Raw genomic sequence first — 26,491 nt, 5'->3', positions numbered from 1 at the left:
ATATTCCTATTTGTTCCCCAATAAAGGAATCTCCAAACATTGCTGATTTATTATGTGTAAAAAATATGTTGTTTCTGGCCTCGTTGGTTATACAATGATTGCCGATCTTGCAGGAAGATTGTGGTAATTGCAGCATCTTGTAACTATTCTATTTATGTGTGCCCAGATTTCATAATGAAAAGTAAATCAGAATTTGTAATTAGTATCATTTATGATAAGGCGAAAACATATAATCAAGACAAATTGGATGGACGAGGACAACATTACATTTGTTTTGAGATGTTTTGCTGCATGTTCTTTCTAGGTCTAAAAATCAAGATGCACGAATCGTAGAGACGTCCCCATAGTGTTTGGTATTCACAGAAGGAGAATAGAGAATCACATCCTTGGGCACTTGCGCAGTCTACAAGTTGCTATAGAAACAAACTGTGTCACAGCTGAGCGGAGAACAAACGAATGAACGAGTCTATTTGTGCGTCTGACAAATAATATTTGTATGGATCCTGTGGGATTTAAAGCAGCTCTGGGAGCCTGAGTGACCTTTTACCTTTTCAGAAACCTTCACGTACAACTATATGTTGTTGTACACAAATGAAGATGAAATGGTCTTATATACAAAAAAAAAAACGAATGTTTGTTAAGATTTTAGAATTATTGGATTTGAAAATCTGGATATGGAGCCAAGAGGAAGATCGGAAGTACCGTACCTCTGAGATCTCAATATTACAGGATCCCAGGAAAAAGATGGCATTGGGGTAGGAGATTGACCCTAACCGATCCAAAAAATTCATCTTAATGGGGTTTTGCCAAAATTAACATTTATCACCTATCCACAGTATAGGTGAAAAATGTAAGATCACTGGGGTCCCCACCACTGGGGCCCACACCAATCAGGGGTCCAGACCCCCATTCCTCCTCACTGCGTGATCGTAGTTAGGAGGATTTTAAAATAAAGCGACGGTCGCACATGTTCCCTACCGCTCTATTAAAACTCTTTCCCATAGGCTTCTATATAGGACTCCTAAAACACCAGAAAGATAGCATGTACAAAATGACACCAAATGAAATATGCTACTAAACACGCCTTAAAAAAAGCATTATAGATTTTAACAGCGCTAGTGTTTTTAGAAGCACTGTTTTTTTTGCAGTTTAAAGGCTATGTAAGGCCACACGTGGCAGAATTTTTCCGCTGCAAATGTTGGTGCAGATTCAGGGCAATTACGCAACGAATCTGCACCAACATTTGCATATTTGACAGGTAATTCGGACGTTGCAGATATCACAGCGGACTTGCCACAGATTTAAGTATTTATATTGCAAAGGATGAAATACGCAGTGAAATTCCGCTGCTTCTCCGCAACATAATGTGCATGTTGCGGAGGGGAAATTCTGCACCGCAGCCTAATTTCCGCACAGTTATTTTCCACAACGTCTGAACTAAGTTTCCTAAAAATGTATAGAAACAAATTTTATGCATGAGCCCTAATTAACACATTAGAAGCAACATGCCACTGGTCGCAAAAGACTAGGAAATAACCCAACGAACAGTGGGAACTCAGGCACATCACTTCTGGAGAAGAGAAATTGGTACATTATAAGGGTGGCGCTCTGTAATGATCACTTCTCTGTTTGTAAATCTTTACTAGAGCATGGGCCGTATCTATTGTTCCAGCACAGGGACTCTCTGCTGTTTGTGTGAGTCCTGGTCTCCAGCAATGGCGCTTGATTGTTTATCAATTAGCTGTGACACGTGATTAAATTAAAAACCATTTACGGAATTCGAATAATATTTTGAATTAATGTAAAATAGTCTATAATCTGTTATGGTTAACACTGGGTTGTTCTAAAATATATGTGAGAGGTTGTACACAGATGTAGCAGATTGTTTTTTGTTTTTTTTCCAGCAGAGCTGTGTTTGTAGCAGAGTTGAGTTTGTCATCTGTCAGATTTCACTGTGATATCACCGATGTTTTGAATAGGAATGAAGGTAATCCAAGAGCTTTTTTTTTTTTAACTCATTATTGTGATGCATGAAATGCAATGAGTGAAGTAAAAATTCATTTTGATTCTTTTATGCTTTGTAAGTAAAAATTAATAACCTCCCAAAAAAAGATGGCTTTGCAGCCCTCCTGTTAAGATATAACATAGAAATTTACTACTGATTTATATTTGCATTTATTTATCATTGCAGCTACATCATAAGTGCAGTGTTGCCGACAATGTTGACTCTTCATAAATGAATAATCATTTTAATCATGTTGCATGCATATTATATCAAATCGTCGATGTAGGTATTCCGAATTCCCTGGATAGTGTAAAGCCTAGCTAATATAAAATGAATTGAAGCCTCAGGATCTGTAAGTCTGTCCCTTAGAGGTATGTGTCAGTATCACTGGGGTCTCAATATAAGGTTATTAAAAGGGACAACTGCATTTCTTCTGAACTGAAAGTCATGTCATGAAATGTCAGTGTTATTTAAATGGGCAGAAGTACAGCTCATAGGAACGTTTCTACTCACGTGTTTCTATGGCAACATAGCTTGATAAATACAACGGCGTCACCAGAATAGAGACTTGTATGGAATCGGAAGGTGATCATTTCGTTTTTCTGCTCATCTACAGTCAAGAATCACCCAATAGACTGTTCTCTTTTGCTTATGACGCACAACATGCAACAATAATATTTGTTAAGTTTGACAACTTGCAATAATATTTATACACAGTGGTCGATAACCAAATAATAAATATACCTTAACATGACTTCCCTAAAATACCAGCATTCCCTTTCTATGCATTTACTCAAAGCTTATTTACTCTAATAACTTAATTGGTCTTTGCGGCAAAATCTATGCTAAAAACCATAGCAACTGACAAGATTTCTTTCATAATTGAGGCAAACTAGTATAAAGATGACATTTAAAGAGCATTTTCACCTTAAAAAAAACACCTATCAGTATGTTCTGGTGTAATTTCTTTTGTTAGGTTGTTAAAAAAAATCTATCCAGATGTTTTTGGCAAAGTTTGGTGACACCCAATATACAGTAGGGTGTTGTCACACAGCAGTTATACAATATATGGCCAAATGATACACCTATTGTTGGACATCCCTTTCCAAAACCATGGGCATTAAAATGTTACCTATAACAGCCTCCACTCTACTCGGAAGTTTTTGAAATTTGCGCCCATTCGGCCAAAATCGCATTTGTGAGGTCAGACACTAATGTCAGGGGCCCCCCAAGCTCATGACACATGGTCGCACGAACCCCAAAAATATGTGTTAATGACATTTATTTTATATGGTTGTTGTGTTGTGTATTTCTCTTCCCCTTTCACTTCTTTTTTTCCATATGTATTAGAATGGTACTTACCTTATTGGCGTCCCCTATGTAAGCTGTACAGGTGGTACGAGCAGGTTCCAGAAGTTTCTATCTCCAGGCAGATGTTTCCTGGAGATCAGCCGATTGGACAAGGTCAGCTGTGCCTTGGCACGAACAGGTTCCAGAAATTTCTATTTTTATGCAGATTTTTCCATAAGGACAGCTGATTGGCTATTGGAATCCTAAACAGCGGGAATCCAACTATAAATGACCGTGTTTCTTCGTGGTCAAGCAGTTATCTGGAAGCACGGACCGTCGCTCACCCATCCACCCTCCCTATTATGTGTATTTCCTTCCTGTCGCAATGTTTATTAGAGGGGTTTTGTCACCATGCTGGGCGGACTTGGTCTTTCATTAGTTAAAAGCTGGATTTTATATTGGTTTTCATGATTTTAATTTATGGTTATAAACATTGTGGCCATTATTATCCAAATTTCAGTGTTGTGTGTTTATTTAGTGGTTTATTATTTTGTGGGTTGTGTGCTACCATGTTGGACGAGAAGGTCTAGTAATCTGGGCTTCAATTCACCCCAAGGTTTTTCGATAGGGTTGAGGTCAAGGCTTTGTGCAGCCACTCAAGTTCCCCCACACCAAACTTGTCAAACTATATCTTTATGGACCTCGTTCTGTGCACTGGGGCACAGTCATACTAGAGCAGGAAAGAGAAGAACCCCATGATCTGCCTCTTTATGGCTGAGCTGTTGTTACTTCTAGATGCTTCTTCTTCACAATAATAGCAGATCAGAAATTTCATAAACTGACTTGTGGCAAAGGTAGTATCCTATGACAGCGCCACGTTTAGGCCTAGTTCACACAGTTTTTTTACACGTTTTCTGACGCGGAAACCGCGCCAAAAAATGGCCGAAAAATGCCTCCCATTGATTTCAATGGGAGGAGGATGCGTTTTTCACCGCGAGCGGTAAAAAGAAGCGTCATGCCCTATCTTTGGGCGTTTATGCCTCTGACCTCCCATTGACATCAATGGGAGGCAGAGAAAGCGCATTTCACTGCGTTTTTGCACTCAATGGGCGCGAGCGAAAAACACTGTGAAAATCACGGCAAACCGCATGCAGGCAGATTAAAATCTGCCTCAAAATTCCAAACAGAATTTTGTGCCAGAATTTTACTCCTGCAAACAACTCCGTGTGAACTCAGCCTAAGGCAATGTTCACACAGAGTTTTTTGACAAGTTTTTTGACGCGGAAACCGCACCAAAAAACTAGTCAAAAATGGCCCGAAAATGCCTCCCATTGATTTCAATGGGAGGCGGAGGCGTCTTTTTCCTATCTTTGGGCGTTTACGCCTCTGACCTACCATTGACTTCAATGGGAGGCAGAGAAGGGGTATTTCGTGGCGTTTTATGCCCGCGGCCACTGGCGTAGCTATAGGGGTTGCAGCGGTCGCAATTGCGACCGGGCCCCGAAGCCAGGCGGGCCCACGGCCCCCCGCACCACATCAATAATAAGTTACTATAGTAACTCGGGCCGCGGGCCCCTGTTACTATAGTAACATACTTTACTTACCTTCCTGGTTCCGGATCGCAGTGGAGGTCCTGACGTCAAGCGCTGTGCGCAGCGCATGACGTCACAGCGCTATGCGCCGCGCACAGCATCGAGACGACAGAACTCCCGCCGCGGCCGAAGAGGAAGGTAAGGTTAGCCCTGACTGGCGGGGTCCGACTCCCGGGACCCGCCAATCAGCTGTTTTGAAGGGGCCGCAGCACTCGTACGAGAGCTGCTCCCCTCCATTCCGGTCACTTCATTCCGGTCACACTGTGAATCCGTGTCGGCGATTCACAGTGTGGGCGAGTAGTGAAATGAAGGGGAAGCAGCTCTCGTACGAGTGCTGCGGCCCCTTCAAAACAGCTGATTTGCGGGTCCCGAGAGACACATCAGCTATTGATGGCCTATCCTGAGGACAGGCCATCAATGTTTAGGGACTGTACAACCCCTAAGCCTACGATGTAGCAGGCTTAGGGGGCCCATGAGACAGGATCACAGATTGTGTGATCCTGTCTGCTGGGCCCTGTATCTAAGCCAATCACATGGTAGGCTTAGATACATGGCCCATGCGTGATCCTGTCTGCTGGGCCCTGTATCTAAGCCAATCACATGGTAGGCTTAGATACATGGCCCATGCGTGATCCTGTCTGCTGGGCCCTGTATCTAAGCCAATCACATGGTAGGCTTAGATACATGGCCCATGCGTGATCCTGTCTGATGGGCCCTGTATATAAGCCTACCACACTGTAGGTTTAGATACAGGGCCCCAGCACACAGTAATCTTATACTGTATAAGATTACTGTCTGCTGGACCCTGTATCGAAGCCTACGTTGTGGTAGGCTTAGATACAGGGTCCCACAGACAGTATCACACATGGGCCCTGTATCTAAGCCTAACACATGTGTTACTAATCATTTTTTCTGTGTTTTCTTACAGGTTCGGTCGTTGGACTACGGCGGATTCCAGGACTACTTCGATGACGGCTTTTTTTTTATTATCAATAAAATGGTTAATGAGGGCTGTGTGTTTTTTTTTTTATTACAATAAAATATTTTTTCTATGTCTTTTTTAAACTATATTACTACCGCCTTAGTAATGGCCGCCGGCTGATTGACAGCATCCATTGCTAAGGCGGGGCTTAGTGTTAGCCGATGCAGATGTTAACACTAACCCCCTTTATTACCCCGGTACCCACCGCCACCAGGGGTGCTGGGAAGAGCCGGGTACGATCCTGTACTCGACCATCTGTATTGATGTTCGGCCACTGGGGTGGCCGCAGGCTGGTATTATCAGGAGGGGAAAGGCCAAAAACAGTGGCCCTTCCTACCCTGGTGATGCTAGGCTGCTGCTGCTTTATTGTATCTGGCTGGTTATGAAAAATGGGGGGGACCCCACGTCATTTAAAAAAAAAAAAATTATTGGAAAGAACGATGTGGGGTCCCCCCCAATTTTCATAACTAGCCAGATACAACACAGCAGCAGCAGGCAGCATTACAAGGGTGGGAAGGGCCACTGTTTTTGGCCTTCCCCAGCCTGAGGGTATGTTCACACGAGGGCGTCCGTTACGGCTGAAATTACGGGGATGTTTCAGCCTGAAAACATCCCCGTAATTTCAGCCGTACCGGCATGTGCAGGCGCTTGAACGCCGCGTCAATTACGGCCGTAATTAGCGCTGCTATTCATTGGAGTCAATGAATAACGGCTCCAATTACGGCCAAAGAAGTGACAGGTCACTTCTTTGACGCGGGCGTCTATTTACGCGCCGTCATTTGACAGCGGCGCGTAAATATACGCCTCGTGTGAACAGACAAACGTCTGCCCATTGCTTTCAATGGGCAGATGTTTGTCAGCGCTATTGAGGCGCTATTTTCAGACGTAATTCGGGGCAAAAACGCCCGAATTACGTCCGTAAATAGGCCGTGTGAACATACCCTAATACTACCAGCCTGCGGCCACCCCGGTGCCTGCCCGTCACTACAGATGGTCGGGTACTGGTTCGTACCCGGCTCTTCCCAGTACTCCTGGTGGCGGTGGGTACCGGGGTAATAATGGGGGTTAGTGTAGCCTCTGCACCGGCTAACATTAAGCCCCGCCTTAGTAACGGAGGTTGTCAATCAGCCAGCGGCCATTACGAAGGCGGTGATAATAAAGTTTAAAAAGATACAAGCACGTAGAAAAAATATTTTAGTGAAATAAAAAAACACAACACTCATTTACCATTTTTATGATAATTAAACAAACGCCGTCATTGAAGTCCTCGTATCCGAAGTCCAACAACCGAACCTGTAAAAAAAACACAAACACACAAAAATAATCAGTAACACATAAAGAAGCAAAATTATTATTCTTACCTATCCTGGGTCCAGCGCTGGAGACGCAATGTCAGCGAGCTGGGCCCTGTATCTAATCCGATCATGTGTGATACTGCCTTCTGAGCCACTGTATCTAATTCTATCATGTGTGGTACTGTCTGCTGAGCCACTGTATCTAATCCTATCATGTGTGGTACTGTCTGCTGAGCCACTGTATCTAATCCTATCCATAGTTTATAGGGTCGTAGTCTGTTACGGCTGAAATTACGGTGCTGTTTTCAGGAGAAAACAGCACCGTAATTTCAGCCGTAATGGCATGTGCAGGCGTCTTTCGCAGCGTCCATTACGGACGTAATTGGAGCTGTTTTTCTATGGAGTCCATGGAAAACGGCTCCATTTACGTCTGAAGAAGTGACAGGCACTTCTTTGACGCGGGCGTCTTTTTTACGCGCCGCCTTTTGACAGCGGCGCGTAAAAAAAAATGACCGTCGGCACAGAACATCGTAAGACCTGTTCAAATGAATGGGCAGATGTTTGGCAACACTTTTGAGCCGCATTTTCGGACGTAATTCAATGCTAAAACGCCCGAATTACGTCCGTAAATAGGGTGTGTGAACCCAGCCTTAGTGACGCCCCCGGCTGCTAGTGCTGCATTGTTGGGTCACTTAGGAGACCCAGCGATGCAGCTGAAAGCTGTGCACCGTCGGCCATGAGAAGTTTGCGGGGGGGGGGCCCAGTAAGAATTTTTGCATCGGGGCCCATGAGCCTTTAGCTACGCCCCTGCCCGCGGCGCTCAATGTCCGCGGGGGAAAATCGCAGCGAAAGTCGGCGTGCAGGGAGAGGAAAATCTGCCTCAAACTTCCAAACACAATTTTGAGGCAGAAATTCCGCCTGCAAAAACTCAGTGTGAACATAGCCTAAAAGTCACTGAGCGCTTCAGTACAACCCATACTACTACCAATATGGAGATTGCATTGCTATGTGCTTGATTATATTCACCTGTTTGCAATTGGTGTGGCTGAAACACCCAAACTTCGAAACTAGGAGGGGTGTCCACATACTTTTGGCTATATAGTGTACATATCATATGCCTATTGCTGCATAAGTAGAAAGATTTTCCATTCAGGACTTGAGGTGAACTGCGGGACTGTTGCCACCTAACTTTCTCAAAAACAGTTAAATATAGGAAGCAACCGAATAGAACTGAATAGGTTTCAGGCAAGAGCACACCTTCAAGATATATTTGCTGTTTTTTTTTTCTGTTTTATTTTAGGGGGATTTTCTTGGGGTTGTCCACTTTAGACAGCCTCTAAATATGTTATGTGTTCTCCAACAAAGAATTGATCACAGAACATCTTGCTTCTAGAACCCCTTGTGATCAGGGGGAGCTAGGGGAACAAATGATGAGTGCACATGATCGCTGTGAGTCGGCTTGATTTGAAACATTATTAGGGTATGTTCACACGGCCAAATTTCAGACGTATACGAGGCGTATTTTGCCTCGTTTTACGTCTGGAAATACGTCTCAAATACGTCGTCAAACATCTGCCCATTACTTTCTATGGGTATAACGCTGTATTGTCCACACGACGCGTAATTTTACGCGTCGTACGGCAATTACGACGCGTAAAATTACGCCTCGTAAAAAGAAGTGCAGGACACTTCTTTGGACGTTTTTGGAGCTGTTTTCTCATAGACTCCAATGAAAACAGCTCCAAAAACGGACGTAAAAAACGCCGCGAAAACGGCGTGAAAACGCTGCGAAAAATGCGAGTTGGTCAAAAAACGTCTGAAAAGCAGGGTCTGTTTTCCCTTGAAAACAGCTCTGGATTTTCAGACGTTTTTGGTCACTACGTGTGCACATACCCTTAATGTAAAACATTTACTAATGTTACAATGAGCGTAAGTACACATTTAAGAGAGTTTGTATAATCAAATAGAACATCACCATTGTAGCCCGCAGTAAAATACTAAGGCCCTGTTCACACAGAGTTTTTTGCAGGCAGAAAAATCTGCTTCAAAATTCCGTCTGGAATTTTGAGGAGGATTTTGATCTGCCTGCACGCCATTTGCCGTGTTTTTCGCCCGCGCCCATTGAGCACCGCGGGCAAATAACGCAGTGAAAAATGCTTTCTCTGCCTCCCATTGATGTTAATGGGAGGTCAGAGGCGTTAATGCCCGAAGATAGGGCATGTAGCTTCTTTTTCCCGCGAGCGGTTTTTACCACTCGTGAGAAAAGAACACCTCCGCCTCCCATTGAAATCAATGGGAGGCGTTTTCATCCGTTTTATGGTGTGTTTTCCGACGTGGTTTCCGCATCAAAAAACATGTTAAATAAACTCTGTATCAACTCCCCCCTAAGGCTGGGTTCACACAACCTATTTTCAGGCGTAAACGAGGCGTATTATGCCTCGTTTTATGTCTGAAAATAGGGCTCCAATACGTCGCAAACATCTGCCCATTCATTGGAATGGGTTTGCCAACGTACTGTGCCGACGACCTGTCATTTACGCGTCGTCCTTTGACAGCTGTCAAACGACGACGCGTAAATTGACTGCCTCGGCAAAGAAGTGCAGGACATTTCTTTGCAACGTAATTTGAGCCGTTCTTCATTGAAGTCAATGAAGAGCAGCTCAAGATTACGGGCGTCAAAGACGCCTCGCATAATGCGAGGAGGAGCTTTTACGTCTGAAACGACGCAGCTCTTTTCTCCTGAAAACAGTCTGTCTTTTCAGAAGTAAAAGACAGTTCTCGTGTGCACATACCCTTTGGGTATGTGCACACGTAGTGACCAAAAACGTCTGAAAATACGGAGCTGTTTTCAAGGGAAAACAGCCCCTGATTTTCAGAAGTTCTTTGAGCAACTCGAGTTTTTCGCGGCGTTTTTCGCTGCGTTTTTTACGTCCGTTTTTGGAGCTGTTTTCATTGGAGTCTGAGAAAACGGCTCCAAAAACGTCCAAAGAAGTGTCCTGCACTTCTTTGACGAGGCAGTCATTTAACGCGTCGTCGTTTGACAGCTGTAAAAACGACGACGCGTAAATGACAGGTCGTTGGCACAGTATGTCGGCAAACCCATTCAAATGAATGGGCAGATGTTTGCCGACGTATTGGAGCCGTATTTTCTGGCGTAAATCGAGGCATAATACGCCTCGTTTACGCCTGAAAATAGGTCGTGTGAACCCAGCCTTAGTGTCTTCAGAGCTGTTTTTGGAGATGGCAATCAGAGCGCCCAATCTCTAAAAAGTTAAGGTTGGACACATCTGTACACATTATCTGTGGACGTTCTAAATAAAATATTGGTATTAAACCATATGGATGTAATCCTTGCCGCCAAAGTGAGTAGCGCCTTATTCTGGTCCCTTTTTTCCTGAGATAGCTGATAGGCCCTCTGGATAGCAGAGAGGATCAGGGCCAGGGCCAGGGCCAGGGTAAATTTAAGTGTCATCTGCATAAAAGTGATATTGAAAGTCATGTGATTTTATGAGCTGCCCTAGGCGAAAAGGTATCACTGGAGAAGAGTAATGGTCCCAGAACAAAGCCATGAGGGACGCCAAGAAGAAATGGTGTGCACGTGGGAGACACTAAATGTATGGTTGGTGATGTTTGAGGAGTTTAGACGAGGGCCAAGTCTGTTATGTCAAGAGATAAGGGAATTTATATACATGGGTATGTCTGGACTCCCAGGCAATGGAAGTCTTTGGTCCCTTAGCAAAACACACACAGCTATAGTTCTGGTTTACAGATAAATATTACATCTTGCGTTTTGTTCTGCATCTGTGGGGGTATTATGTCATACATTAGAGCAACCATAATGTAAAGATGCACCCATTTTAACTATTTAGTGTGACAACATGTTTGTGCCCTATGTCAGATGTATCTCTCGAAAAAAGTATAAAATGGCATAAAATTGACCTCCATTTTAACAGAAAGCAAAGGGATCCTTTGTGTTTTTTCCTCAGATAAATCAAGTGGTATACGGTGCAAATGTATTCTCATATGTTTGAATATGTTTGCTATTTACTTCTATTTTAAAAAAGTATATTAGAATATATATTAAGCTATTAAGATATTCAGATGTAAGCCTGTCAAATATATGCCAAAAGGGAAAACTTTTGGCAAATGTCTGCACACTAAAATCCTATGGGAATTATCCAGTATACAGTTGGATATAAGGGCCTGTCCACATCAGCGTTAGTTTCTGTTGATGGGTTCCATCAGACCTTTCCGTCAGGGGAACCCATCAACCAGTAGCGTTACACAGGGTGGCTATATGTAGAGCACTATCTACAGGGGCTATATGTGGGGCACTATCTACAGGGGGCTGTATGTTCGTACTATCTGCAGGGGGATCTATGGGGGCCACTATCTACAGGGGGTTAGATGGGGGCACTTTCTACAGGGAGTACTGTGTGTGTGGGACACAGTGTATGAGGCTATTATAATCGGGGATACAGTGTATTGTGCTATTATAATTAGATGTGCAGTGTATGGCGCTATTATATTTAGGGGCGTAGTGTGTGGCATCATGAGAATTTTATCTTCGTTTATAGGTGCAGAAATGTTTGAAAGGTGAGAAGCTAAAGGCATCTGAGCGGCAAACTGCAGAAATGGGCTGTGGCAAGTAGCAGTCACCATAAAGGTCTGGACCAGATGGAGAAGAAAAGAGAAAAAGAACGACTAGAATCTGAAAATACGTCACCAATGAGTCACTTAATGTAAATGTTTAGTCTGCCTCTAATCACTACTGTAGTCACTGTATGATCTGCAACGAGATGATGGGTGGGATGATTTTTTTTTGTGAAACAGCAACTCCCAGAATATACTTACCATTGTTTGGGTAGTGCTGAGAGCAGTAGTTTTACGCTGTACAAACCTACATGGCAGGGGTTGTAATAAATTTAGCTGTATTTGTGCTGGTGTATTTATGTACTGAGCTTGGTTCTGGGGCTGTATATATTTACTAAGTTTGGTTCTGGTGTTGGATATATGTATAAGCTTGGTTCTGGTGCTTTATTTATGTACTAAGCTTCGTTCTGGTGCTGTATTTATGTACTGAGCTTGGTTCTGGGGCTGTATATATGTACTGAGCTTGATTCTGGAGCTGTATATATGAATGAGCTTTGTTCTGGTGTTGCATATATGTATGAGTTTTGTTCTGGTGCTGTATTTATGTACTGAGCTTTGTTCTGATGCTGTATTTATGTACTGAGCTTGGGTCGGGCTTTGTATATATGTATTAAGCTTTATTCTGGTGCAAATCCACTTGCATTGTTGAAAGCCGCTGATTGGCAGGGCAGAATGACTTGCCCTGCCACTCAGTGCCTTTTAATGTCCACTTGCGTCGTTCAGCCCCAGCAGACCTGCTGAAAAGAGAGCAGGCCTGCATTGCGAGAGGACGGTGCGGGAACGGGTTTAAGTAAGTATGTAAAGGTTTTTCTTCTCTTAAAAGTGTGAGGGGCTATATGTGGAGCACTATCTACAGGGAGGCTATATGTGAAGCACTATCTACAGGGTGTTGGGGCTGTATATGGAGCACTATCTACCAGGGGGCTATATGTGGAGCAATATCTACAGGGGGGGCTATATGTGGGGCACTATCTACAGGGAGGCTATATGTGAGGCATTATCTACAGGGGGCTATATCTACAGAGGGCTTTATGTGGGGCACTATTTACAGGAGCTACTAAATACAGGGGGATCTATGGCGACTACTATCAACAGGGGATCTATGTAGGGCACTATCTACAGGGGGCTGTTTGTGGGGCACTATCTACAGAGGCTACTATCTACAGTGGAATCTATCTAGGGCACTATCTACGGGGGGGCACTATCTACAGAAGCTCTATAGTATCTGCCGGAGACTATAGGGGACACTATGTATGTGGGGCACTGTCTACAGGGGGCTCTTTGTGGGGCACTTTCTATAAAGGGCTCTTTAGGGGGCACTATCTATGGGGGCACTGTTTGTGTGTGTGGGGCACACAGTGTATGGTGCTATTATAAGCAGGGACACAGTGTATGGTGCTATTATAAATTTAGGGGTCATATTTATGGGCATTGTGTGTGGCACCATGAGAGATTTATCTTCGTTTATAGGTGCAGAAATGTTTGAAAAGCGAGAAGCTGAAGACATCTGATCGGAAAACTGCAGAAATGGATCATGGCCTGGAGAAATCATCATAGAGGTCTGGACCGGATGGAGAACAAAAGAGAAAAAGAACAACTAGTATTTGAGAAGATGTCACCTGTGAGTCACTTAATGTAAATGTTTATTTTGCCTCTAATCAGTACTGTAGTCACTGTATGATCTGCAGCAAGATAATGAGTGGTATGATTCTTTTTTGAGGCTGCTAGTGATCTAGAACAGACATCTTGATGTTAATCAAGATCTGGGGGGTGCCATTTCAATTTTCGCATCAGGCAGCAGAAAAGCTAGTATCGGCCCTATATATACAAATACATAAAGGCACATATATAGACACACAGGCACATGTATACACGCACAGAGACACATGTACATATAATGACCTATATATACCCACATATGATATGCGCACATATACACAGTACAGATAATGTAGTAGACATTTCCTGCAGTCCTATGAAACACCACAGATAACACCATGATTACTCTCTGAGTACAGATAATGTAGTAGATGTTAGCTGCAGTCTTATGTAACACCACAGATAACCAGGGACGGCCTTAGGGGTGTCGTCTTTCTGCCTGGGCGCTTCTTCTTAGTGGCCGTCGCTACCGCTGTAGCAGCCGTAGCGGCTGCTAGTGGCAACAAAGGGCATGAGGCAGAGCCGCTGCGGCTGTTACAGCGGTAGCGACGCCACTATAGCAGAGCAGGGAGGTATCTCCCTGCTCTGCAATCTACTAGCGCCACTGTAGCTCCCTGAAGGAGCAGAATCTCCGTGTGGCAAGGATTCCGCTCCTGGAGCGCAGCGCTTGATGTCTCTGTCCTTATATAGACAGTGACATCAGGGGAAACTCCTGAAGCGGAATCCCCGTCCACAGCGTTGCAGACGCTGTGACCGGGGATTCCACTCCAGGAGAAGCCAATGACGTCACTGTCCATAAATGGACACAGGCGACAGGAGCTTCTCCTGGAGTGGAATCCCCCAACGCTGTGGACGGGGATTCCGCTTCAGGAGATTCCCCTGATGTCACTGTCCCTATATGGACAGAGACACCAAGTGGTGCGCTCCCGGAGCGGAATCCCCGGCCACACGGGGATTCCGCTCCTTCAGGGAGCTACATTGGCGCTATCTATAGGAAGGGGGGGTTTGCTATCTACAAGGGGGCTGTGGGCTGTGTGGCACTACCTACAAGGGGACTGTGGGCTGTGTGGCACTACCTTCAAGGGGGCTGTGGGCTGTGTGGCACTACCAACCAGGGGGCTGTGGCTATGTGGCACTCCCTACCAGGGGGCTGTGTAGCACTCCCTACCAGGAGGCTGTGTGGCACTCCCTACTATGGGGCTATGTGGCACTCCCTACCAGGGGGCTACCTGCAAGGGGCTGTGTGGCGCTACCTACAAGGGGCTGTGTGACACTACCTACAAGGGGCTGTGTGGCGCTACCTACAAGGGGCTGTGTGGCGCTACCTACAACGGGCCATGTGGCGCTACCTTCATGGGGCCGTGTGGCGCTACCTACAAGGGGCCGTGTGGCGCTACCTACAAGGGGCTATGTGGCACTACCTACAGGGGGAATCTGTGAGTGGTGGGCTGAAGGTAATTTTACTGTGAGTGGGGGGCTGATGGTCATTTTACTGTGAGTGGGGGACTGATGGTCTTCAAGTGGTTTCCGCCTCTGACCTCCAATTGAAATTAATAGGAGGCAGAAAATATCTGCGTCGCCCGTTTGGAGCTTTTTTGCCTGCATCTTTTGCATTAGCTTCAACGGCTTAAGAAAAAACACACAAAAAAAGGTCAAGCAACGCTGTCAGTTCCTGAAGGAATTTTGAGGCAGATTTTTTTTGTCTTAATAAAAACGTGTGTAAACATACCCTACGAGTGTAGTGCTTTTTTTTTTTTAGCCGTTTTCTGTCTTTCTCTAAACAATTTTGGTAGGGGTGCCCTGAGGAAATTGTATTTTTCCAGTGCTACCTTGAGTCCGAAAAGGTTGGGAAACTCTGTACTAGGCTACAAGATCCCGTCGTGGAGCAGCTAAGTTCGTCATGGGAACGGAGCCTATGTGAGTACAATTTTTGTTTTTGTTTGGGGGCACTGTCTACAAGGGGGAGGTGGGGGGCTGTATGGCACGATCTACAAGGAGGAGGTGGTGGAATATGGCACTGTCTACAGGGAGGCTGTATGGCAAAATCTACAGGGGGGCACTATACTGTGTGGGGGCCACTTAGCGGACATTATACTGTGTAGGGGTACTACAGGGTGCATAATACTGTGGGCACAATTAGGCTGGATTCACACGACCATGTTACGTCCGTAATGGACGGAACGTATTTCGGACGGAAGTCCCGGACCGAACACAGTGCAGGGAGCCGGTCTCCTAGCATCATAGTTATGTACGATGCTAGGAGTCCCGTACTGAAAACATGATTACAGTACGGGACAGTTGTCCTGCAGCGAGGCAGGGGCTCCTAGCATCGTACATAACTATGATGCTAGGAGCCCGGCTCCCTGCACTGTGTTCGGTCCGGGATTAGAGGCCGAAATACATTCCGTCCATTACGGACGTAACATGGTTGTGTGAATCCAGCCTTAGAGGGCAAAATACTGTGTCCTTGAAGGGGTTGTAATAGATTATATTATTGAATATTATTATTATACTGTATGGGGGCACTAAAGGGGCATTATCATTTTTTTATGGGGAATTTTTTTTAATGATGGGGTGGGGCGCTGAAAGATAATTTCGCACGGGGCGCCATCTATCCTAAGGCCGTCCCTGCAGATAACACAGTCTGAGAACAGATAATGCAGTAGTGTTAGGCCTCATGCACACTTCCATCACCATTTTTCACAGATCCGTGTGTCCGTGATTGTATCAGTGTGGTTCCCGTGTGTACTCCGTGTACACTTCCGTGTTTCCGTTTCCGAAAGGAAACTAATTTCATTATAAACATTATAAATCCGTCACACACGGATGGCACACAGATGCCTTGTGCCTTCAGTTTTTTCGACGGATCCTTTGACTTGTATGGGCCCCACGGTCACGGAATCTCGGACCAAAGTAGGACATGCTCTACTTTTGTCGGAACAGAACAACTGGACCGTCAAAAAAACTGAAGTGTGCATGGCCCCATTGAAATGAATGGGTCAGGAAGTGGCCATGAATCCTTACCTGGAGTCCTATGTACCACCACAGATAACACACAGTGATAACTCTCTGAGTACAGATAAAGTAGTAGATTTTACATGCAGTCATTTGTAACACCACAGATAACACAGTGATAACTCTCTGAGTACAGATAATGTAGTAGACGCAGGGCCGGCTCCAGGTTTATGTGGGCCCTTGGGCGACACAGACTTAGTAAGCCCCTTTGCGGGGGAACTCACGACGGCAGTAAAATGGCTGAAAACGTCACTTTGTGCCCCCATATAGAAGTTAGGCCCTGTTTATGCCCCCATATAGAAGTTAGGCCCCCAGTTTGTACCCCCCATAAATCTAGTGCCCTCTGTAGATAGTGCCACACAGCCCCCCTCCCAAGTAGAGCCACACAGCCCCCCTCCCAGGTAGTACCACACAGCTCCCTGCCAGGTAGTGCGACACAAACTCCCCCCAGGTAGTACCACACAGCCCCCCTCCCTGGTAGTGCCACACATCCATCCCCCAGGTAGTGCCACAAAACCCACCTCCGTGGTAGTTCCACACAGCTACCCTCCCTGGAAGTGCAACACAGCCCCCATCCCTGTAGGTAGCGCATTTAGGGTTCCCTCTAGGAGTGGAATCCCCAGCCAGAGCATTGCCGATGCTCTCGCTGGAGATTCCGCTTCAGGATAAGCCCCTGATGTCACTGTCCATATACCCACAGTGTTGTCAGGTGCAACCCCAGAGCCATAGTCCCGGGCAGAGCACTACTGGCACTCTGCCTGGGACCAGGGGCATAGCTAAAGGCTCATGGGCCCTGGTGCAAGAATTCAGCTTGGGCCCCCCTACCCCTCCCCAACATACCAGACCACCACCAAACCCCTGCGCACCCCTAAGCCCAGCTGCCTTCCCCGACAGACCCCATGAATGCCCCCACAGTATAATGCCCCCCATAGCTGCCCCCACATTATAACGCCACCACACAGTATAATGACCCCCCATAGCTGCCACCCCCACAGTATAATGCCCCCCATAGCTGACCATCACAGTACAATACCCCCCATAGCTGCCCCACACAGTATAATGCCAGCCATAGCTGCCCCACACAGTATAATACCCCCATAGCTGCCCCCACAGTATAATGCTCCCATAGCTGCCTCCCACAGTATAATGCCCCACATAGCTGTCCCCACAGTATATTGCCACCCATAGCTGCCACATACAGTGTAATGCCCCCATACAGTATAATACCCCCATAACTGCCCCATACACTATAATGCCCCATACAGTATAATGCTCCCCATAGCTGCCCCATACAGTATTATGCCCCCATACAATATAATGCCCACCATAGCTGTCCCATACAGTATAATGGCCCCATACAGAATAATGCCTCCCCTAGCTTTCCCATACAGCATAATGTCCCCTATACAGTATTATGCCCCCTCAGCTGCCATACAAGCCCCCCCTCCCATACCCAGTATAATGCCCCAATATGTATGTACCTAATAGAAAAATAATATGGGTGGAGGAGATTCTCCTCTGCACTGTGCTATGAGTGACTCGTCGCAGACAGGTGCGAAAACGTCACTATATTTGCGCCTGCCAGCGCCGAGCCGCTCGCGCAGGGCCGCCATCAGGAATTTCAGGGCCCCATACAGCTACATTTTCTGGGCCCCCCTACCGTGGCACCGCCTGTTAACGGTACTCCGTCCAGCACTATATCATGCTACCCAGGGCCGCCATCAGGGGGGTATTAGGGGTACTGATGTGAGGGGCCCGACCAAACCTAATTGAAAGGGGGGCTCGGCAACTGCCGTGACTTGCCTTTGGTAGAAAAAAAACAGGCCCCTGCAATGGGGCTCATTTTTTTCACCAAAGGAATGTCGTGAGCTGCGGGGCCCCCCTCTTGTCATGGGGGCCGTCAAACACCGCCCGCGTGACCGATTGCGTGCATCCGCAAACTCCCGCGCGTCCGCAAGCGCGCACCCGCGACCGCCCGCGCATGCGTCCACCAGCGCGCACCAGCGACCGCACGTACCCATGACCGCCCGCTCGCGCACCCGCGACCGCCTGCAACCGCGCACCGAATTTTGAGGCAGATTTTGACCTGCCCACACTATCTTGCCGCGTTTTTTGCCCGCGGCGATTGAGGACAGCAGACAAAAAAATGCAGCGAAAAATGCATTTTCTGCCTCCCATTGATTTCGATGGGAGGTCAGAGGCAGAACCGCGGCAAGAAAGGACGTGCTGCTTTTTCTTTATTCCGCGACTGGCTCCCATTCATTTCAGATTAAATCAATGGGAGGCGGTTTTGGAAGTTGTTTGGTGCTGATTCTGACGCAGTGTCCGAGTCAATATCAAGGCCCAAAAACTCTGTGAACTGGGCCTTATTGTTAGGGCTTATTCAGACGAACGTGTAATACATCCGTGCAACGTGCGTGATTTTCACGCGCCTCGCACGGACCTATGTTACTCTATGGGGCCGTGCAGACTGTCAGTGATTTTCACGCAGCGTGTGTCCGCTGCGTAAAACTCACGACATGTCCGATATTTGTGCGTTGTTTGCGCATCACGCAACCATTGAAGTCAATGGGTGCGTGAAAATCACGCCCAGCACTTCCGCAGCCGTATAAACTATGAATGAAAACAGAAAAGCACCACGTGCTACAAACATACAAAAAGAGTGTCATAATGATGGCGGCTGCGCGAAAATCACTCAGCCGCGCATCATACGCTGCTGCCACACGGAGCTGTTATGGACCTTTTGCATGCGCAAAATGTCAACCACGCACAAATATAGGACATGTCGTGAGTTTTACGCAACGGACACACGCTGCGTGAAAATCACGGACAGTCTGCACGGCCCCATAGACTAACACAGGTCCGTGCGAGGCGCGTAAAAATCCCGCGCGTTGCACAGACGTATTACACGTTCGTCTGAATAAGCCCTAACAATAAGGCCCAGTTCACAGAGTTTTTGGGCCTTGATATTGACTCGGACACTGCGTCAGAATCAGCACCAAAAAACTTCCAAAACCGCCTCCCATTGATTTAATCTGAAATCAATGGGAGCCAGTCGCGGGAAAAAATAAAAAGCAGCACGTCCTTTCTTGCCGCGGTTCCGCCTCTGACCTCCCATCGAAATCAATGGGAGGCAGAAAATGCATTTTTCGCTGCGTTTTTTGTCTGCTGTCCTCAATCGCCGCGGGCAAAAAACGCGGCAAAAAAACGCGGCAAGATAGTGTGGGCAGGTCAAAATCTGCCTCAAAATTCTTTAAGGAATTTTGAGGCAGATTTTTTTTTGCCTGCAAAATACTGTGTGAACAGGGCCATACATAAACAGCACTTTGAGATAATTTACTCACTGTGTCAGAAGAGCTGCTCCCACTCCAGTCCTCTTCCGGCGATGTCTTCCAGGCGAGGTCTTCGGTCCAGACGTCCAGTCCTTCACCTCCAGCCAGGCTCCAGGTAAGTTTTGTCCATGTGTGTCCGCGGCTGCGCGCGCTTCGTTCGCGGGTGCGCGCGCTGGCACGCGCTTCCGGGCTTTCGCGGGTGCGTGCGCGGTCTCGAGTGCGGGCGTTCGTGGGTGCGCGCTCGCGAGTGCGCACGCGCGGGAGTTTCCTTGTTCGCGCGATCGGTCGCGTACGCGCGGGCGGACAGTTTGACGGCCCCCCATGACGAGGGGAGGGGAGGTGGGCCTGCAGCAGCAGCAGCAGCTCACGACATTCTTTTGGTGAAAAAAACGGGCCCCATTGCAGGGGCCCGTTTTTTCCTACCAAAAGAATGTCGCGGGAGTTGCCGGGCCCCCCTTTCAATTAGGTTTGGCCGGGCCCCTCACACCAGTACCCCTAATACCCCCCTGATGGCGGCCCTGCGCTCGCGGCACAGTGAATGCTGGAGCAAGGCTCCAACATCGAACCCAACTGAATGTGTGTCCTATGGATGCTGATTCAGTTGGGAGCGGGACCAGAGCGGTCACAGTTGCGAACGTTGTGACCCCTATAGAAATGCTACTGCCTGGGACACTGCCCTGTTCCTGAAAACACTATCCATATATGGACAGTGATGTCAGGGGCTTTCCCAGACACGGAGTCCAGGAGCAGAGCCACTTCTAGCGCTCTGCCTGGGACTCCTTCACTCCTCCTGATATCATTGTCCATATATACGGAACTGCTATAGGAATATTACTATTGAGCTCTGCCTGTGGAATCTTGCTATTGAGCTCTGTGGGTGTCAACAGCAATGCACTGATTTTGCCATAGACTGCATTACTGTAATATTGCAGTCTATGGCATAAGCAATCTAATGATCGCAGGTTCAAGCAAAAATAAACATGAACACATTAGGTATCCCCGCGTCTGTAAATGGCCGAACTATAAAAATATAGAAATATTTATCCAATAGAGTGAACGCTGTAGCGGGAAAAAATATCAAAATGGCCGAATCGCAGGTTTTTTTAGACTTCAACCCCCCCAAAAAATGAATAAAAAGTGATTAACATGCCAAAAATTCCCCAAAATAGTATCAATAAAAAAATTTTTTTTCCCCCGTACTAAAAGACGCATTACACAGCTCTATACACAGAAATAGAAAAAAGTTACGGGGATCACAATATGGCGATGCAAAACATTGAGCAGACCTGCTCAAACGGGCGAGATCGATGTCAGTATTGATCCAGCTTGTTTAACCCCTCAGGTGCGGCGCTCTATAGCTAGCGCCGCATCTGAGGGATTTTGGAGGGATCGAAGGGACTCCCTCTTTCACCCCATCGACACCCTGATATACAGCTGGGGACCTAATAAAGGCCCGCAGGTCTGTCTCTAGTTAATGCCTGCTAGGCCATGCCACACGGACAGGCAGTAATACACTGCAATACGGAAGTATTGCAGTGTATTATAAGGCTGGATTCACACGAGCATGTTCGGTCCGTAAAGGACGGAACGTATTTCGGCCGCAAGTCCCGGACCGAACACGCTACAGGGAGCCGGGCTCCTAGCATCATAGTTATGTACGATGCTAGGAGTCCCTGCCTCGCTGCGGGAAAACTGTCCTGTGCTGTAATCATGTTTTCAGTACGGGACAGTAGTTCCACGGAGAGGCAGGGACTCCTAGCGTCGTACATAACTATGATGCTAGGAGCCCGGCTCCCTGCAGTGTGTTCGGTCCGGGACTTGCGGCCGAAATATATTCCGTCCTTTACGGACCGAACATGCTCGTGTGAATCCAGCCTAAAAGTGATCAGATGATCGCATAGTGAAGTCCCCTAGTGGGACTAATAAAAAAGTAAAAACAAAGTTTAATAAAAGTTTATAATAAATAAATACCCGCTTTTTCCCCTTACAAAATGCTTTATTATGAAAAAAAAAAGTTAAAAAGTTACACATACTTGGTATTGACGTGTCCATAACTAGCCCAACTATAAAACTATTACATTATTTAACCCGCTCCGTGAACGCTGTAAAAAATAAAATAAAAACCAATGCAAGAACTGCTTTGATAAAAAGTGATCAAAAAGTTGCATGTACTCCAAAATGGTACCAATAAAAACTACAAGTCGTCCCGCAAAAAAAAGCCCTCATACAGCTGCATCGGCGAACCAAATATAAAGTTATGGTTCTTCAAATATGGAGACACAAAAACAAATAATTTTGAAAAAAAAAAGTTTTACTGTGTAAAAGTAGTAAAACATAAGAAAACAATATAAATTTGATATCGTTGCATTCGTAACAACCCGCTGAATAAAGTTATTGTGTTATTTATACCACACAGTAAACGGCGTAAATTTAGGATGCAAAAAAGTGTGGTGAAATTGCTGGGTTTTTTCTATTCCCCCCCCAAAAAAGTTAATAAAAGTTAATCAATAAATTATATGAACCCCAAAATGGTGCTATTAAAAACACAACTTGTCCTGAAAAAAACAAGACCTTATACAGCTATGTTGATGGAAAAATAAAAAAGTTATAGCTCTATGAAAAACGTAAAACGTAAAAAATAGCTTGGTCAATAAGTCCTAAAATAGGCTGCTCACTAAAGGGTTAAAGGTACCAAAACATAACAAAAACTATAGAAATTTGATATCACCGTGATTGTACTGACCCACACAATAAAGGTAATGTGTCATTTTCACCGTACAGGGAACACCTTAAAAACGAAACCCATAAGAAAATCTCGGAACTGCTGTTTTTTTTTCCAATTTTACTCCGTTCTGAATATTTTTCCAGCTTCCCAGTACATCACACATAATATGAAATAGTGGCATTAGAAAGCACAACTTGTCCCGTGAAAATTAGCCCTCATATGGCTGTGTCAACTAAAAAATAAAAAGGTTATGACTTTTTGAAGTCAGGGAAGAAAAAACAAAAGCATAAAATCGAAAATTAGTCTGGTCCTGAAAGGGTTAAATAGTGCAAAAAAATTAACCTTCACACAGCTCCATTGATAGAAAAATCAAAAAGTTATGGCTCTTGGAAGGCGAGGAGTGAAAAACAAAAAATGGTCTGAACTTCAAGGAGTAAAAGAATAATGTAGAGGCTCTTGTTAACAAGTTTTAGTTGATATGCCAAATATGGACCATCCGCCCTCTCCCCCTAGATGTGGCTCCCCTAACTGGAGGATGCGGTCTCACGGCAGCAAGTGATCGGTGAAATATAACTTTATCTACCTATCTCCGACAGCTATAAAACTCCCCTAAGTCACTCCGCTGCTGTGTGCAGAGTCTAAAGTCTATTGAATGACATGCTGCTCCCCTGCCTCCTGCTTGTAAGAGCTTATAGGGAAAAACCTTTCCATCACAAGGAGGAGCAGTGGAGGGTGTGAAGCAGCATCTCATTGTATAGACTGGAGACTCTGCACACAGCACAACGCGTGCTGGCGTAGAGCAGTGCAGTCATATTTTACTTGTGTGCTTAGCATGGTTAGAGGGGTATAAAACCCTCCTGATCTATGAGTGCTGTGTGCAGCGAGTCCAGTGTATTTCTATGAGATGCAGCTTATTGCCGTCCTCCCCTGCCTCCTGCTTCTGATGGATAGGCTTCTCTCTAATCAGCTGGTTTTCTTTTTTTCTGTGACTTGGGAGGAGTATATGTTCTGAGCTAAAGGAGGCTGGTAACACGCCTTAGTATACACCAGTGGGCGTGGTTATGGTAATAGTGGGCGGTGCCTGCTCTGTCCCCAGTTTCTCCAAAGCTGCAGCTGATCAAAGCGATCAGAGCATCATAAGTGCTGCAGCTGGAGACAAAACGATCAGGTGAGTACTGTCTGCTGCTCTATTACCGAGTCTTCTACCGGGAGGAGTAAATGTCATTAGCCATATAGTAGAAGAACATAGGGCGGTTATGTATTGTGTACCAGGGTATTGTGCCACATAAGCTTCTACACCTGTATGATAGCCTAAGCCAGTATCTAGAATTATAACATCTATCTATCTATCTATCTATCTATCTATCTATCTATCTATCTATCTATCTATCTATCTATCTATCTATCTATCTATCTATCTATCTATCTATCTATCTATCTATCTATTATCTTATATTACAAACACAATTCTCAAACCCTAATTCTTTTTTTCTATGCACAGTCTTCATGCACTTTATTGTCTCATTCATCAGCCTGCATAATTTACGCTTCTTTATTACACAACATGTAAATAGAAAATGATCTATTACACTGTACACAGTCCCATTCTTTAAATATTTATAAGCCACTTTCACTCTCATTTCAACATGCTCCTGGATCTACCTGTTTGGCTGTTTATCTTTTTTGGTACCAGGACGGCACTCAATTGGCTTTGCGCCATTCAAATTGCCCTTTTGTACTATAGGATCCCTTAGTACTCTAAATACCTCCTCTGGCCGAATCCCTGGACACTGGCTGTCTGCATTGCAGTGCTTAACATTCCCTGGCCATGATAAATGAGTTTAGCTGAAAACTGCCGTCATAAATGGGAAATATTCGTTATATTGGCTTCACATATTGTTATACTATATATACACATACTTTTTGTGTCTAACGTCCCTGCAATGCATCTACATATCCACCCCTGCCCGGGGCGCATTATGCCTGCAGTGCACCAGTGCTATTATACACTGACAGATTTGAGAAATAGTCACACTACATTGTGCAGAGGAAGGTAATGTGGGCTCTAGGGAACAAATGCACCTGTGGCAAGGGGCATATCAGAAATGATAGTGAAGAAAATAGAATAAAAGATTGCTAGGAACTGTGTAGGTGGCATGGGATTTCTGATCTCACCCGTCTTGCAGAACTCTAATATTTAATGTCCATTTAATTTAAAGCCCTGACTTTGGGTCCTGCTTTATATCAGTCGCGCTGCGTCTAGGTGCCAGTGTGCCGGAGATGAATCGTTCCCCAGAGACCATCTTTTTAAAGATTTATTGCCATTAGTACATAAAGCCAGAGGTTGTTTTAAAAACAGATTTCTTTTCATTAGGCCTGTGAATATAAAAGCTAGTGATCCATGTAACAACCTCTGGTCTGATTCTTCAGTGAGAATAAAATACATCCCAGATGTTCTGGGATTATCTATGAATATACCCTGCTGGTGCCAGCCTTTACAACCTGCTTGCGCATTACCCAATATGTGCCAGTTTAGTACATTATAATAGGTAATGATTGAGATTCTTTTAGCCAGTACATCAATATAAATCAAATATTTATAAAGCTACATGTGTTAATTAGCAGTAAATGGTAGTATTGCAAATATGGTTTCTAAATAGAAATCTAGGATCTAATAGAGATATTGGAAAAGGAATCTTCCAGATGAGGCAGCTTGGAGAAATACAGGGAGCAGACAAAGAAGGCAGCATCATCATCATGCTCGAACAAAGGCGCATGCTCAGAAAAAAAAGGAGCTTCATAATCCTTTAGTCAGTCCCACAGAAAGCCCAGCCCTGCCTTTATGATGGCACCTGCTGGTATGGGGGTGGCAGCCTAAGGATCCTGTTTAACATGTGCTGCATGTGTGACACGGTGATAGCTATAGTCATGTGCTGCACAATTTGTATCTATCTATCTATCTATCTATCTATCTATCTATCTATCTATCTATCTATCTATCTATCTATCTATCTATCTATCCATCCATCCATCCATCCATCCATCCATCCATCCATCCATCCATCCATCCATCCATCCATCCATCTATCTATCTATCTATCTATCTATCTATCTATCTATCTATCTATCTATCTATCTATCTATCTATCTATCTATCTATCGTACTATTCTAGTTCATCTATTCTTCTTTATAAGATGCAATCATGTGCATCACCTCTTTTCATCACCCGGGTTTGCTTACTACTATTTAGGTTACGTCCGTTTAGGTACAAACATCACTGTGTGTAAATGACTCTGAGCAATTGGTTTCAATTGACGATAATCGCCACAATCATAATTTAAATTATTCAATATATGAATAATAAAGTAAAATTGTGATAATTGCCACTGTCAACAGAAGTTAGAAATTATCATCATAATCGTATTGTCAAAATCTTGAATGGAGTCCAGCCTTATTATTGTGACTACATCAGCAGTGGCACTGGAAAGATTACCTGTAATAAAGTGATATTTGATTTTCCAATTATTCAATTCACTAATTAAGTCATTTATTCTTCGTTGTCCGTATTGTTTCTTCGCACTCATAGACTGAGATAAATCCCGTTGGTTATAATGAACTTAGGCCCATTAATAGGATTAAAAATACCTTATTGTTTGATGTAATTATTAGGGTATGTGCACACACAAAATAAAAAACGTCTCAAAATAAGGATCTGTTTTCAAGGGAAAACAGCTCCTGATTTTCAGAAGTTTTTTAATCAAAGTTGTGTTTTTCGTTGCGTTTTTAACGGCCATTTTTGGAGCTGTATTTCTATCGAGTCTATGAAAAACGGCTCCAAAAACAGCTGAAGAAGTGACATGCACTTCTTTTTCACGGCCGTTTTTTTACGCGTCCGTTATGAAAAACGGCCGCATAAAAAATACCCCGTCGGAACAGAACGCT

The 26,491-nt window shown here is 45.0% G+C and overlaps 1 protein-coding gene and 1 long non-coding RNA gene across 11 annotated transcripts in view; both read left to right on the top strand.

Moving 5' to 3' along the window:
• Positions 1-273: 273 nt before the first annotated feature.
• Positions 274-3,809, top strand: LOC142656301 (uncharacterized). Its single transcript, XR_012849648.1, has 2 exons — positions 274-755; positions 1,908-3,809. It is a non-coding gene; the product is annotated as an uncharacterized LOC142656301 (long non-coding RNA).
• Positions 3,810-23,624: 19,815 nt separating this feature from the next.
• Positions 23,625-26,491, top strand: part of MAP2 (microtubule associated protein 2) — a 196,097-nt gene continuing 193,230 nt past the window's right edge. For 5 of the 10 annotated variants that reach the window (XM_075829694.1, XM_075829693.1, XM_075829692.1 and 2 more), the window contains exon 1: positions 23,627-23,716. The gene's annotated coding sequence lies outside the window, so the exon portion shown is untranslated. Of the gene's footprint in view, positions 23,717-26,491 lie in introns of all 10 variants that reach the window. The other 5 variants (XM_075829689.1, XM_075829687.1, XM_075829685.1 and 2 more) reach the window with 3 other exon arrangements.

This window comes from Rhinoderma darwinii, chromosome 6 (genome assembly GCF_050947455.1).
Source record: "Rhinoderma darwinii isolate aRhiDar2 chromosome 6, aRhiDar2.hap1, whole genome shotgun sequence".
Lineage (NCBI taxonomy): Eukaryota > Metazoa > Chordata > Amphibia > Anura > Rhinodermatidae > Rhinoderma > Rhinoderma darwinii.
This window is presented reverse-complemented; position numbering and strand designations above follow the sequence as displayed.